The sequence below is a fragment of the Talpa europaea genome, assembly GCF_964194135.1.
Source record: "Talpa europaea genome assembly, chromosome: 10".
Classification (NCBI taxonomy): domain Eukaryota; kingdom Metazoa; phylum Chordata; class Mammalia; order Eulipotyphla; family Talpidae; genus Talpa; species Talpa europaea.
In genome coordinates, this window is record NC_140077.1 from 17,358,024 (window position 1) to 17,372,978 (window position 14,955).

The following is a 14,955-nucleotide window of genomic DNA, read 5'->3' on the forward strand; positions in this document are numbered from 1 at the left end:
ATAATTGTGTTTATCTAAATTTAATGCACAACTCATTTCACTTTTCTCAGCTCCTTCCCATTCCACAATTTAACTTCCTCCAGTTCATTTGCACAGCAGCCATTAAACTCTTTCTGAGATAATGAATTTCTGCTACCAAGATGGGGCTTTCCCATTGGAGGTATCCATTTAAGAGTAAAGAAAAAATAATCAGCCATTATATTGAACGTTTTTATAGCACTTAACTGACACTAAAACACTCACTTTGAAATTTATTCTCACCAGCACCCCATGGGGTCGGTCAGCACCATTTTCATTTCTTCTATGTAAACTAAGAAAAAACTTATAGGAGAGGCTGTGACCCATTGACAGTCAAAGAGAGTCCATGGCCAAGTCAGTTTCAGCTGTTTGACTTCCATGCAGGGCCATTGCTGGAGGACACATAGATCACCCCTCAGATGGCGTTCTGTGGTAGGGTGCAGATTTGGCAAGAAACAGCCAAGCCAAGGAAGACATCACTGGCATAGCTATTTGGAGGGCAGTAAAATCTACCTAGCTACCTGTCCTATTACCATCACACTGAGCAAGGAGTGCATTCCCCATGCACAACAAGGAGAATTATTCTCCATGGTCAAACAGTGGTCCCTACCTCTCATGGTTATGGCTAGGTGTCACATTTGTTAAAGCCAGTGGCTGATGAAGGCAAGGGACTTACCCACACACTCCCCAGTCAAATGCCTAGCAAGTGCCCATAACTTTTGTTTGTTGAATCAATATATACACACACTACAAGCTTCTAACCTTCATTTTATCCTCTTTCCTAGACAAAGTCACTCTCAACAGTTTCCATGCAAATGCAACAGGTAGCTATATGCAGATGATCCCAAATTCTGTACAAACTCAAAAGCATGCTCTTCTAGGAATAGGTCCAGCACCCATCTGGAGCCCTGCAGGAGCAAGTCAGACCATTTCATTTTCTCCAAATGTGAAGTCTCCAGGGACATAAGCAATTGCTAAAATGTGCCAAGTCCACATAAAGAGAAGAAAAATATTAGGCATAAGAGTGCCACTTAGTTAATGGAGTTTCTAACACATAACCAGATCCGAAAAACACTTCCAAGATCCACGCTTCCAGTCCCATGACCCAATGTTTGACCACTCTCCTGTCCATTCATCTTGTCTCCTCCTAATATGTTTCTTGTATATCTAATCTCCTCTTGGTGCCTGCTTCCTAGAAGATCCAGAAAAATACCCTTTCATGTCTATATGAATATTATTTCTGCCTTCAACAGTAGCTGGTTTCAATTGTGCCTCCTCATTCACTCAGTTTCTTGAGAGATATTTTTACTGGCTTTCTCTGAATCACACTCCTTAGCCTGGTATATAAGGCACTCCTCTGACCACTAAGTCCCAGTACTTAAGAAACTGTCCTCTGCTCTAGGGATCCAAATTTCTCAAGGTGCTGCAAAGAAACCAAAGCCACTCACACTTCTGCTTGCTTTTGTGCTGAATCATATCATTGCCTGTGCCCTGTCCATTCATTTCTACCTGCACATACCTGCCTGTTGTTTAAGCAGCAGCTCAAAGTCCACCTTCTGGAGCCTTTTTCCAGAAATCATCAAAGAGCTCTGTTCCAAAGTCCTATTATACTCAAAACCAACTGCCACTTAACTGAGCCCAGCCATGACAGCATCTGCATGTCACATGAGCTGCTTTCTCAACGAGATTCCAAACAACTCGAGCAGGGCTCATGTCCCTGACAGGCTCAGTATGTCAAATGTTCTTAAAAATAATCATTTCAGAGTCAACAAAATAGCACTTGATAATACATCATAATTTTCAGGAGACGATAGCATTTATCTAGTCAATTACCCTGATTTTATAGATAAGGATATTAAAGCACAAAGAGGAAGTAATCCAACTTAGAGACCCAATAATGTGTGACCTTGACCATGTGCCCAGGACACTGTTCCTCCCACTCTGTGAGCAAAGCTGGAGACTGTCACTGGGTAGCCTGGCCCTACTCCCAGCAAGTCGGACCTGGCAGGTCATAGGTAGGATCCAGAAATCCTCCTGTGGTGATCAGAGGACCACACTTTGAGAAATATCCAACACACTGGGACTCCTCTCTGGACTCAGCACTGCAGAGACACCACCTTCCACCTCTGTGAGACCATGCTCTGGAATCTCCTTCATTATTCTAAATTGAGTGAGCCCTCCAAACAAAGCAGGCAGTAAGAGAAATATAAGGGGATGTCTCAACAAAGTCACCCCTGCTCCCCAGAGAAAAGGTCCAAATCCTGAGATTTAGAGGTTGGAAGCTTCTTCTCCTAGGTAGCCAGCACAGGACTATAATAGAGTTATGAAAAAATGATAATGTAACCTGTAGCCTTAAGGTATTCTATGTCAAGCAAACAAAACTAAGGGCAAGAGAAAGCCTACCCAACCCTTGTTTCTCTCATCACTCAGAGCCTTCCAAAGGCCCCTGGAGAGGAGGGAATTGCCAGGAAAGAAAGCTGAAGGCAGACACAGTAAAATCACCTACCAAGCCCCAGGCCACTGGGCCAAGATTCAGAGCAGAAAGAGAAGTGCCTGCATCTCAGAAATCACCGTGGGTACATATGGATGCAGGAAGGGTGGGAGGGCTAGTTTGAGATCCATAGCAAAGTCTGACTTGTCTCCCCTCCAGCAGATACCTCCAGTGGACAGTTAAATGCAAAGAAAGCAGGGAACAGATACAAATTGAACCCCAATATGTGCTAATAAATACTACACTGGGTGTTCCTCAGCCATCACACTAACATTTGAGACTAAGCTGTGGTAGAGTATCTCCATTTGACAGATGAGGAAACTGAGGCCCAAGGCCTAAGCAAACTGTCCCCAACGCACATAACCAGTAGGAGACAAGGCCAGCATCCCTGCCCAGGGCCTTGTGAGTTAGCCACACTCATTCTGTTCCCATGCAATGCTCTTCCATTCAGCAAACACTTAGGTGCACTTGCACGCAAGACAACAAGCAGGAAGACAGAGGAGAAAAACACATCCACGAGCTCAGGGAGTTCATCATTCATTCATGAATCCCACACATAATCACTGAGCACCTCTTGGATGAATTACAAAGGTATCTGCTGAATTCTGTGCAACAGGGGGAAATCCAGAGTTCAAAGCCCAGAGGGGATCATAACTTTTGTTTTCTTTATGTTTGGAGAGAGACTCAGGAAACACAGATGTACAGTGAGAAAAAAATACAGACAAATTGTTGGGAGTCCCGGGTTTGTCAAATAATCTTTATCAAATAGGTACTTTTTTGACCCAACTGGCTACAGACCTGGGGGGATTTTAGACAGCAGGAGAAATGAAAATAAATTGGAATAATTCATGAGTGAATAACACTTCTCTCTTAATATAAGTACATTCACATAAACACACAGCAGTAAAGTCCCTAGATATGTGTGTGTATAAATATAGCTAGAGGTCATATATATTTATGAGAATATATATACACATATGAGTAAATGTGTATATATATATATATATGTACAGTTCTATATATAACCTTAAATTGGCACTTGTCATCATCTCTGGAATAACACTCTGTTCACACATTTCATAGTTTTTAATGCTTTGGGGTTTACATGGCTTCTCTGTGTTTCTATCTGGTCTGTCTCACAGAGTGATCACTTTGAGGTCAGAAATCAGGTTTCATTGACTTTTGCATCCCTAATGGCAAGCACAATGCTCATACAGGGTCCACTGAATGAATTATAAATTTATGACAACAAAAGGGGGGATGAGTAATGTATGAGAGATGTACAGATAATGTGCTGTAAGAATTGAAAAGATAATTAAGTCCAAAAAATGTGATCAGCAAAATCTTCATAGAGGAGAGATTGTGTGTTGGGACTTAAAGCATGGTGAGAATTGGATATAGGGAAATGTGACTCTCCGTACCTACCTCCCTTCCTTCCTTGCCTTTATCCCTCACTTCTTTCTTTCAACTCTGAAACACAGTCAGACTGTGCCAACGTAGGAAGGAAGACACAAAGACAATGGACTCATTCAGAAAGAACAGAAGAAACACAACGTGTTGGCAATGATAGGTTGATAAAAAGCTTTACAAGAATGAAGAGGACAGTGGCAACAATGGTTTATATTAGAACAAGAGACTTAGTATATGTGCTATGTGCATTATACATAAAACAAATAGTGTACAGAGACTACCATAATAAGGGTCTTATATTGTAAGATAACAATAATGGACAGGGCTGGTCTCTTGCAAAATGAGTCAGTGCTGTCTTTGTTGACCATCTAACTCCATTGTTCCTGTGCCCAGGCATCTAGTATCTTCTGCTGGCCCCAGATGCTCAGGCCAATTTGCCTGATCTTCCAACACACACGATGCCAACAACTAACATCTTTATTGCCCATTTCTCCTCTCTGTCATTCATCCATTCCTGCCCTGTGCCAAGCACACCTAAGATTCTTGATGACGAAATGATCAAAAGGGAAATGGTCACTGTTTTCATGAATGTATAGCTTTCCTTAACCTGGTGTCTTCTAGGATCATCTGTGCTTTAACTAAGGAGTCCAAGTCTCTGACAGAGATGGGGAAATGCCATTTGAGAGCAAAGGATCTTGCTGCCCAGTTCCCATCCTACGACCTAAGAGAGCAGGTTCTCACACTCAGACAAAGAAGCTGCAGTCTCCATTTCACCTGCGAGCCCTCCAACAATGCCCCAGGTCTAAATTCTCTTATCCCATTGGGTACAGCCCATTAGATGGGGTTTGCATGGCAGCATGGAAAGAACTGAGCACTTGCAACTGGAGGACTTAACTCTAAACCCAATCTCACCATATGATACTATCTGATCCTGGGCAGCGTATTTATGCTGTTTCAGGATCTGGTCCAATTTCCTAAGATGGAGATAATGACACATTTCCCGCTACCAACCTCACGAGATTGTTGATTCTAATCAAATAAGGGAAACTGACCTGCTTTATGAGCTGCACTATGCAAATATGACTTATTAGCATGACAATTATTCTTCAGGAGACAAGAGATCCAAATAACCCTTATTTGGGAAAGTGGAGAGAAGGGTGGTTAGCAGGATTCAAAATCTAGTGCTGCTAAGCTCTCTAAGAACTGCCCATCCATTCTAGACCCCAATTGCAATGCAGGAGGCTGCAAATGATGCCCACTATGTTCACCTGATTCCCCCCACTCAGCTTGGCAAGGAAGGCAGGAAGCCCCAGGGGGATTCCTGTCCTCTGAAAGGATAATGCATAATCTGCAAATTCATAAATCACTAGAACATTCTTTCCCGTGAGCACATTCAGTGAAGTGAGGACCTTTAATGCCTGTAAAATTTTACTCTGAAGGAAAATTACTTTAGTTCATTAAACCTTCCAGAAATCCTGGTGTCTTTAAATCCATGAGGTTCTCTGCATATCCCACTATTGTCCTGGCTCACCTCTCACCATCCTCTCCCTGTCCCTACCAGATGGTTGTTTCCAGCAACGGGGCACAGTGATTTTTAGCAAAAGTGATCAATGATGGTAAATTCACAAGGATGCAAAAACATATTCCTCTTATGAGAACTGCCTACTAGAAAGAGTGTATTTTTCAGTTTCTGCAGTCTGAATCCCATCATCTTCCTCCCAACTGGAGGGGTGCATTCTCCCCAGGGAATAGAATTTGAACATTTGTGATCCACAGTCCAATTTATCCCCAATATGTAGCCATCAACTAGGTTTGCAGAACTTAGCTAAGGGTGTACCAAATTCACAATAATATAAAGAGCACTCCCTTGCTCACCATGACTTTAGAGTATAGTTGAGGAAACAGGTGAAGAGTATGAGCAATATCAGCTGTCAGAATATGATGCTGCTACTACCCTCTTTGTATTTTTTCCGGTTATAACATCAACTCTGTCACTCAAGATAGAACCTCAGTATCATAACCCTTGACACCTCCCTCATCCCACACTTAACAAGGCTGGTGTGTGTATTGTCACTGTTGCATTGCCAAATTACCAACATCAGAAACCACTACTGATTCAATATGGTACCAGGTGACAGGATGATTACTTAGTACAGCCCCTCCCCCCATTACATAGAGGGAACAATTTATTCTCATTGAAATTGCTTTTCCTATCTGCAGATTATGCTAGAATCAAAATTATGCTAGAATTAAAATTATGCTCGAATCAAAATCTTTCAATTTCAGAATGCCTTAGCCACTGCCATGGTGTCCCACACAACATTACTTCTAACAAAGGAACTCATTTCACAGCAAATGTAGTGCAGTAATGGGTATGTCCATGGAATTCTCTTGTCTTACCCCAAACTTCATCACCCAGAAGCAGCTGGCCTGATACAATGGTTGAATGGACTTTCAAAGACTCAATGACAGTACTAGCTAGAAGCCAACACACTGTCCTCAGCATGTGGATTCAACCATTTTATGGTCAAGACACAAAGGTCTGAGAATCAAGGAACAGAAGTAATAGCAGTTTTCTCATTATTACAGCCCATAAGCCATCACAGAGTATTTCCTTCATAGTCCCACATCTTTTTGCCCTGTTGGTAGAAAGTCTTGGTTCCTAAGAAGGGAATTGTCACCAGGGAGACAAAACACCTGTTCCACTAAACTGGAAACTAAAACTACTATTTTGAGCTTCTCATATTACCCCTGAACCAACAGGTAAAAAAGGTTGGTTCTTGAATACAGTGTGGAAGTGGGTGCTCACAGTAGCTGAAGGGGTGGATCATGCTGTCTATTTTCTCTTGGCCCACATTTGTGTCTATATATATATGGTAGTAACCAGGACCTTGAGAATTAAAGAATTTCCTGTTGACTGGTTCTGCCAGTGGCAGGGACGTGGCAGTGATTACTACGGGGGCCAGGTGGGTGAGGAAAGAGCCACTCTCCACACACTTCCATTTTCAGGCAACAACACAACAGCAACAACAGAGGTGGAGGTCTCTGCAGCACAGGGGCTGGCAGGAAGTACCAGCTCCTGGGTTCCCGCTCATGTAGCTCTGCACACACAGCAGAGATTGGATGGGAAATACCCTTGGTTTTGCCCTATAATGGTTTTTACACTTAACAATCTTTGAGCAACATTTCTCTTTGCTGTTCCTCCAGACTTTTCAGAACTCTTGAAACCCATTCCTGTATTCAATGTCTTGTCTTAGAGATATATAGAATCAGAGACTGTCCCTAACATAAAATGATTCATGAGATCAGTGGAAACCCAGCACTGACTGTGTTCTGGACACCAAATAAAAGAAAGTGTTTCAAGGAGGACGGAGTGATAAGCTGTGTGAAATGCCTCCGACAGCTCATGTACAGGGAAGATTGAGAATGAATCACAGGATTTAGGGACTAGAAACTCAACATAAGCTGTTTACTTAGCTCCTGATCTTCACCCATCTTCCATCCTTACACTTAAAATGACCTTCTAAAGTCGAGACTGAATCCTATTACTTTTAGGATCAACCCAAATTCCATAGCAAGACATGAAAGGTCTTGGCCACAATCAACATTTTAAGCCATTTTCTAGAGTCATTTTCCCAAGACAACATCCATATTCTAGCCACACTTGAATATCTCTTCTCCAAGTTCCAAGCTCCCACACTTTTGCACAAACTCCTTTCTCTTCTCAGAAAGTCCTTCTCCCACTTTCTACTTGATGACCTCCTTATTTCCCAAGGGCCAACTGAAAAGGCAACATTCTGATGTCTCACCTGTCCTCCAAGACAGAACCAACTCCCCCTTAATCCATGTTCCCCCAGCCTGATGAACATGCTCCAAATAAGCTACTCACCATATTATAATCTCAGTTCATGTATGCATCTCCACTACTGGGGCACATGCTCCTTCAGGCAGGGACCTTATTTTTCTCATTATTATGCTTCACAAGTATAACTGAGCTCTTCCTTGACATGATAACTATCACTGAAGAGACAACATAGACACAAAACAATGTGTCGCCACAGGTTTTCAAAGGAGGAGGTAATGCATCTGGGCTAGAGTCATCGAGATGTCCTCACAAGGGTGAGATCATAAGAGATGGAGGTGGGGGGAAAGGAAATGCTGTGTTGTGAGATCATAGAAATACACAGACTGATCTCTGCCCCCAGTTCCTGGCATGGGACTCCCAAACCCTTGTAAATTCCTAAGTGATAAGAGCACTCACAGTATCTTTTGTTCTAATGAGGTAACGCTTGGTAGACTTCTAAGTGTTCCTAGATGGGGGCTGGTCATTAGACAGATCATGTCAAGAATAGAAGTTTGGCATTTTTGCTCCATCCTTGTGGTCCAAAGAGGGAAGAGGAGCTGGAAATTCAGTTAATAACTGATGGACAATGCCTACCTGAAGAAGTCTCCATAAAATCCCACAGGATGGGGTTCAAAGAGCTCCCAGGTTGATGAACACACCTGTACACCAGGAGGGCAATGCACCTGGACTCTCTGAGGACAGAAGCTCCTGTGCTCAGAACTCTCCCAAACCTCATCCTGTGCATTTCTTCATCCACATCCTCGATCATCTCTTTTGGTAAACTGTAAAATGAAGTGTTTCCCTGAGTTTTGTGAACCACTCTAAGAACTAATCAAATCCAATGGGGAAAAAGTCATGAGAATCTCAGTTTGTAGCCAAGTCAGACAGAGTAGTGGGTAACCTACTACTTATGATAGACATTTAAAGGGGAATTGCAGTTTCTTGGGACTGAACCCTTAACCCATGGGGTCTGATACAATTTCTAATTAGATAGTTTTCAAATTGAGTTAAACTGTAAGATGCCCAGCTGGTGTCACAGAGGATTGCTTGGTGTGGGAAAAACCTCCTCATAACTTGTGACCAGAAGGTCAGAAGTGTTGTGAACATGTCAGCAATGTGAGATTAAAGGAGAAAGACAGGAGGAAGGTTGTGGATTTTTTCTTTCATGCCAATCTTTTCTTCCTTCTATCATATTTTGGAAGTTCTTCAAAAGTGTCTTTTTCTTAGATAACCTAGTCTACGAAGTCTCTCCAGATGGGAAAATTCAAAGTGACTTGTGGAAGACATTTGAGAATGGTTACAAGGAGTTGAGAGAAAGGGTACACAAGGGCAATCTTCTAAAATATGATTATGTCAAGCTTTAAAGAGTTGTTATTCTCTAGAGACTTCTAGAGAGGACGAGGTATATACTTATACCAGATGACATGTGGGTTAAAGAAAACACTAGTTCAATTTTACAAACACATGACTTGATGCAGTAGATTAGTTTAGACAAGAGGAGAAAAAAATATGGAAAGGGCAGACATGTAAATAGTAAATATTAAGCACCTACTAAGTGCCAAGCACCATGTCTGTTGATCTGTGTGTACTACACAGACAATGAGCAGAACAAGATGAGAGATTGAGATGATTTGCTTCACCCAGATCAGAAAACCACCCAGGTCATGCAGTAAAAGAGGCAGGAGTCAGTACCCCATCCACGTTTGTCCATTCCTACATCACCCAAGAAAGGAATGAAAGAGAGAGGGGAGAAGGGGAGCAATAAACATTTATCACCCCTGTATAAAAGTGAGCCCTGGTTAAGAAAGCACTTTACAGAATTTGGTAGCTGAATAAAGCAAGTTACAAATCAAGGAAATGGAATTGCAGTGTTGTTGAAACAAGAAGCTTGTGGAAAATGGTTGTTGAATACTGAAGGGGTTACTCTAGTTTTGTGTAACAAGTCATTAAAAATGAATTAAAAACCCATTTACTCTCATTCCCTAAGGGACTTTAAAAATGAAAGACACAGACATCTTTTGGAAAGAATGTAGGTAACATGCAGCCCAGCAACAGAGGTGGGTCCAAAGGACCCCAGAATTCCCGCCAATGTTCGTATCCCACGATGACAACTCACCAGAACCTGGGTTAATTACCAGCAAAGGTGTATGGTTAACCAGGAGCCTGAGATCTTACTTCCTACATACCCTCCCTTCCTTCAACCACCATCAGCACCAATCTGAGGAGGTGGCCAAGGGCAGAACAGATGTGGCCAGACAAAAGGTGAAATGGTGGCTCTGAAGTTGCTGGAGTGATGCTTCCACAGATAATGACAAACACAAAGAAAAATATAACCAACTTATTTCCTTGGAAAGAGAGCCAAAACTCTAAACCAGATGGTCTTGGAGGGAAACCCAGCTTCTGCCACTTAGTTTCTGTTGCCCATAGGCCAGGGGCCAACCCTACAGAACCCCAGTGTCCTCATTTAGGAAATGAAGGGAATGTTATTCCCTTCATGGGATAGCTGTGAGAATTGGATGAAAACTACCTTTTGCAGGTGCACAGTAAGCCCTCTGCATATATGAGGCCTCTACCTTCTCGTCTCTGAGAAAACCAGGTCATTATTTGCCACTGAGTGGAAAAATGCCATGTCCCTGAGAGAGAGCATGTCACTTCTTTAGTGATGACAACTTGAAACTCACAAAGTAAAGAGCAACTTCTCACTGATGTACAGATGAAAGCCCGGGGCGCTCCCCAAGAGAGGGCACCTGCTTTGTGTAGACACACATTGACAGCCTCAGCAATGGGAAGATCACAGGTCGAGCAAGCCCATTTGGCCTGGTGTGTTACTCTCCCTACTGTCTCCTTCCACCTCTGCTGGCCCTGCCGACAGTCACATGCATTTCCCCTCCTTTGGCTACTACTGTCGGGGACATCATTCCCTCTTGGCCCTCAGCTGCTGAAAGAGCTCTCAGCTAAACCATGTTGGCTGCTGATCCCCGTGGGTTTTCTGGATTCCCCACGTTGGAAGCAGCTATCATCCCAAGGTGCTTCACATGAAACCAAGAGCTGGGACTTGACTGCATTGTAAGATAGATGCCTTAGGGAAGAGGACTTCAATTTTATTGTAACTGTATCTTCAGCACCTGGGACAGTTCCTGGCACATTCCCAGAGTCCCTGTAAACATTTATCCTAATAGTTTCCCTACTCAACCCTACAAATTACAATCTCTCACAAGCAACACATCATGCAAAATAGTGTGAGGGATGAGGGGGTAACATAGAAAGTTCCTGATCTAAGGCACTTTCAGTGCAAAAAAAAAAAAAATACATATTTACCACCTACAGTGAAGTCAGAATTGGTCTGTCTTACACCAGGTTGATGACATTGCATATATTATCTCTTGTGAGTCTCACAATAACCGTGCAGGATTGACATAAGATATAAACTAGTGATTTCTTTCCTAATTTGGATGAAGTAAAGGATTACCATGCATGAAAATGTTCACAAGAGGTGAAATATGAGCTGCCTCATTTTACCAGCTGAAAAATGGCAAAGGGCTTGTCAGGCTAAGGAAGCAACATGAGAAAACACATGTCTGTCATGTTCCAGGGTCAGGGGTGGCCTGTTGAGGCCAGGTGCATGAAGAAGGACACGGAGACCCACACCAGGGCCAGATAATGATGGGATTTAACACCAGATGTGTATGTTTCCCATGAATGTTGTAACATATTACCACAGATGTCAGGTCTTAAAACAACACAAATGCATTCCAAAATGGGTTTCAATGGCTAAAATCAAGGTGTTGGCAGGGCTGTATTCTACCATCCTTCACAAGGCTGTAGGGGAGAATCTGTTTTCTTGCCTTTTCCATCTTCTGTCATCTGTACCCATCTTTGGGCTCAAGCCCCCTTCCATCTCTCAAGGCCAGAAAAGGCTGGTGAATTCTTTCTCATAAGGCATTACTTGGATTTGATTCTTCTGACATCCTATTTATTCCCCATTGCAGGATCCTTTTGATAACATTTGGGCAGGGTCAGATAACCCAGGATGATCTTTATATTAAACTCAGCTGACTATAACCTTATTCCCATCTATTTTCATTCTCCTTTGCCATGTATCCTAACATGTTCACAAGTTAGAACATGGACATCTTTGGGAGGCCACCATTCCTACTACCACCCTAGGTTGAAGAGTTTCAGCATTACTTAGTAAATAGCATGGCGGTATATAGTGTGCTGGAGCAGGTTAATGACCTGTTGGCACCTGCATCTGGAAACAAAACCTTCTTGAGTATAAAATGCAGTCCAGTGAAGATAAAGAACAGGGAGCCACTAAGAAGATATTGCAAAAGTCCAAGAATAAGAAATAAGAGATCTGACCTGAGGCAATGACCATGGAAAAGGAATGAAAGGAAGGGGTTGGAGAAACCCTATGAAAGTTGCTAAAAATTCAAATGGAAAAAGAGTCAAAGATGCCTCCTAAGTTTCCAAGAAGTTAGGGTATACCACTGTAACTCAAAGGTCTGGACTGGACGTCTAATCCAATACTTACAGGGGGCCCGACTGACAGGTTCCTATTGCCTAACCCACACTTTGTGTCTCAGGTTGGTTGGATGGGTTTCCAGGTTATTTCCATGAACCTCTACATCATCCCTCTCTTGAGAACCTGCTCATGATCAAGGTTCTCCCTCTGTTCTATCTTGCTCTTGTTAGTTTGCTTAAGGGACTGATGGACAAGTTTATTACTACTAACCACATGCTTGAACTTCTGAGAACTTTCTAAGATTAACATTTCTTGGCCTCCCCATATCTGGTCACCTCTTGAGCTCCTTTCACAAACTGCTTGCCTGCATCTCACTTGTGGTTTGCCTGCACTTCCATGTTCTTTATGAGCTAGCTTGCCTCTGGGTCTCGACCCAGAACAGCAAAGAACTGGATCACAGCAGCCATGTCCACAGCACCTAATAGATTAAGGGCTGCTTCATATGCTTGGAAAGGGAAAGGGGCTGTAGATGTTAATCTGCTCAAGTTCTTAAACAAGCACTTGATCAAAACCCAAGGGGTCTGAGCCATATATCACAGTAAAGGGCCATCCATTCAAGAGAATGTCCATAAATCAAAGACATTGAAAGTAGAAAATATTAAATGTAGAATCAGGGTCATGCCAGGCCCAAAGAAGAATTGCTTCCCTCCAGTCTTTTGCAGTGACCAGCTTTCCTCTAGCAGCCAAACTAATATTCCCACTAGAAAATTATCTGGATCCCCTAAAACAACATAAGCCTGGACTTTGTCTCCATATAACTCCTTGGAAAGGAGCAGAACCTCCAGCGGCTGATGGTGGATGATTTAAGAGCTCTCTCTCATGTAGCCCAGGACATAATAACAAAGAACACATAATTTATTTGTATTGATTCTCCAGCACACATTTGATCATATCTCCTTGTCCTTCCTTTTGCTAAGAATCCATGGCCACAGCACTGGGAAATTTATCTTTAGCAAAATATCTCAGTGAAAAATAAGTTCCTCACATATCTTAGCTATAGTCAGAGTCCAGGTCAGGGAGACTTGCCAAGAGAAAGGGGACAGGGAGCTGGCAGTCCTTCCTCATGTTGATTCTAGTCTAAATGATCTCCCTCCAGGACATGAATCAGGTGTGCTTGAGAATTAAAGTATCCATTCTGGGACAAGAACTGTCAGATATAGAAACAGAAATCAGGGACAAATCAGATTCCTGCTCTAGAGAAATAAGGAGCAGGACAAAGATTCCAGGATTTAAAAAAAAAAAAAAAACAGGAGAAGAAACAAGTTTAGGTCTCATGCTAGATTAAGGAAGGCATTAAGATATCCAGATGTTCATTTAAGGTTATTTGTGGCATCAAACAATTGGAATGAGCAGCTAATAAGTACCTGGCACTGCTCCAGAAGCTGGGATAAGCTAGACATAGTCTCTTCTCTCCAGACGCTCCATGTAATGGAGGGAAAACAGGTAAGTGCGCACATGTTTTGTTTAATGTGATTTCTGTACTAACAATGGTACTTACTGCACTGACTCAAGGATTTTGATGACTTAAAATTTTATGGAGTAGCATATCCTCCCACTCCAGAATAAAACATAAAACAATGGGGGAAATTCAAGGGAAATGGCTTTGCATTTTGACAAGCCCGATCAACTTGGGTGGGTACAGGAACATTAAGTCTCATGCTGAATGTGTTGAGTGCAGCTAGAGGAAGTCATTTGCTTTGAAATGACTGTACCCCTTGGTGTACCACAGAAATGTGTCAATAACAGGCTCCATCTTCAGACTATTTAGTTGTCCCCCTCATTAATAAGGCTGATCCAGAAGACCCACAAAGGAGCATAAACTCTCCCTCTGTCACCAACAATGTGCACATTTCCCCCCCCCCCCTTCTCTCTCTGCCAGCATCCCTGGCCGACTCCTCCAGCACCAACTCATACCCCACCCCAAATGGGGGGGGGCATCCCTCATCATCCTAGTCTGCACTCATCTCTCCATCTGTGGCCAATTTACTTCCCAGTACATTAAATCTTCATTTAACATCATCAATAGGTTCTTGGAAATTGTGACTTTAAGTGAAACAATGTATAATAAATGCAGGTCCTGGAATAATGTCATTTTTTTAACCTGGGCTGGAATTGATTTTCTTTCTCATCAAAATTATACGGAAATGATGTTGAGTGAAACAAAGTTATTCAAGGACCTGCTATCTCCCCCGCCCCATGCTTATCTCACAATTTGACCTTGAATCCACCTCTATGGGGAGGTGGCATCTCCGGCCCTCCCTTTGAAAGTCTTTGTTACTGTCTCCATCAAAGAGTGAAAGGCAGAAAGTACCAGATGACTTCCGAGGCTGGAGAGTACACACGTAGGATACTCGGAGTTCAAACACCATGTGTGAGGTGGCCTACACCAGCCAACAGCAGGGAAGACCACATGCAGGTGGCACAGGCTGGTTGAGGACCCAGCATGGGAGGCTGACAGCCACCAGGTGTGAGGGGACATCCTGGAGAGGACTGCAGCCCCTGCCCTCGAGTGGCCCTTGGCTGTGACTCCTGCAGCGGAGCCTCCAGACACTGCATATCCATGTGCCCTGTCAAGATCACCCCCCCCAAAAAAAAATCCATAAGCACAATAAAGTGTTGTGCTTTTGTATCACTAGGTTTTGGGGTGTTTGTTACACATACTCTAGA

The 14,955-nt window shown here is 42.8% G+C and overlaps 1 protein-coding gene across 1 annotated transcript in view; it reads right to left on the bottom strand.

The window, feature by feature from the left end:
* The window catches only part of SORCS3 (sortilin related VPS10 domain containing receptor 3), a gene marked incomplete at both ends in the record, with an annotated part of 526,499 nt that overhangs the window by 365,686 nt on the left and 145,858 nt on the right, over positions 1-14,955 (bottom strand). The window lies entirely within an intron of this gene.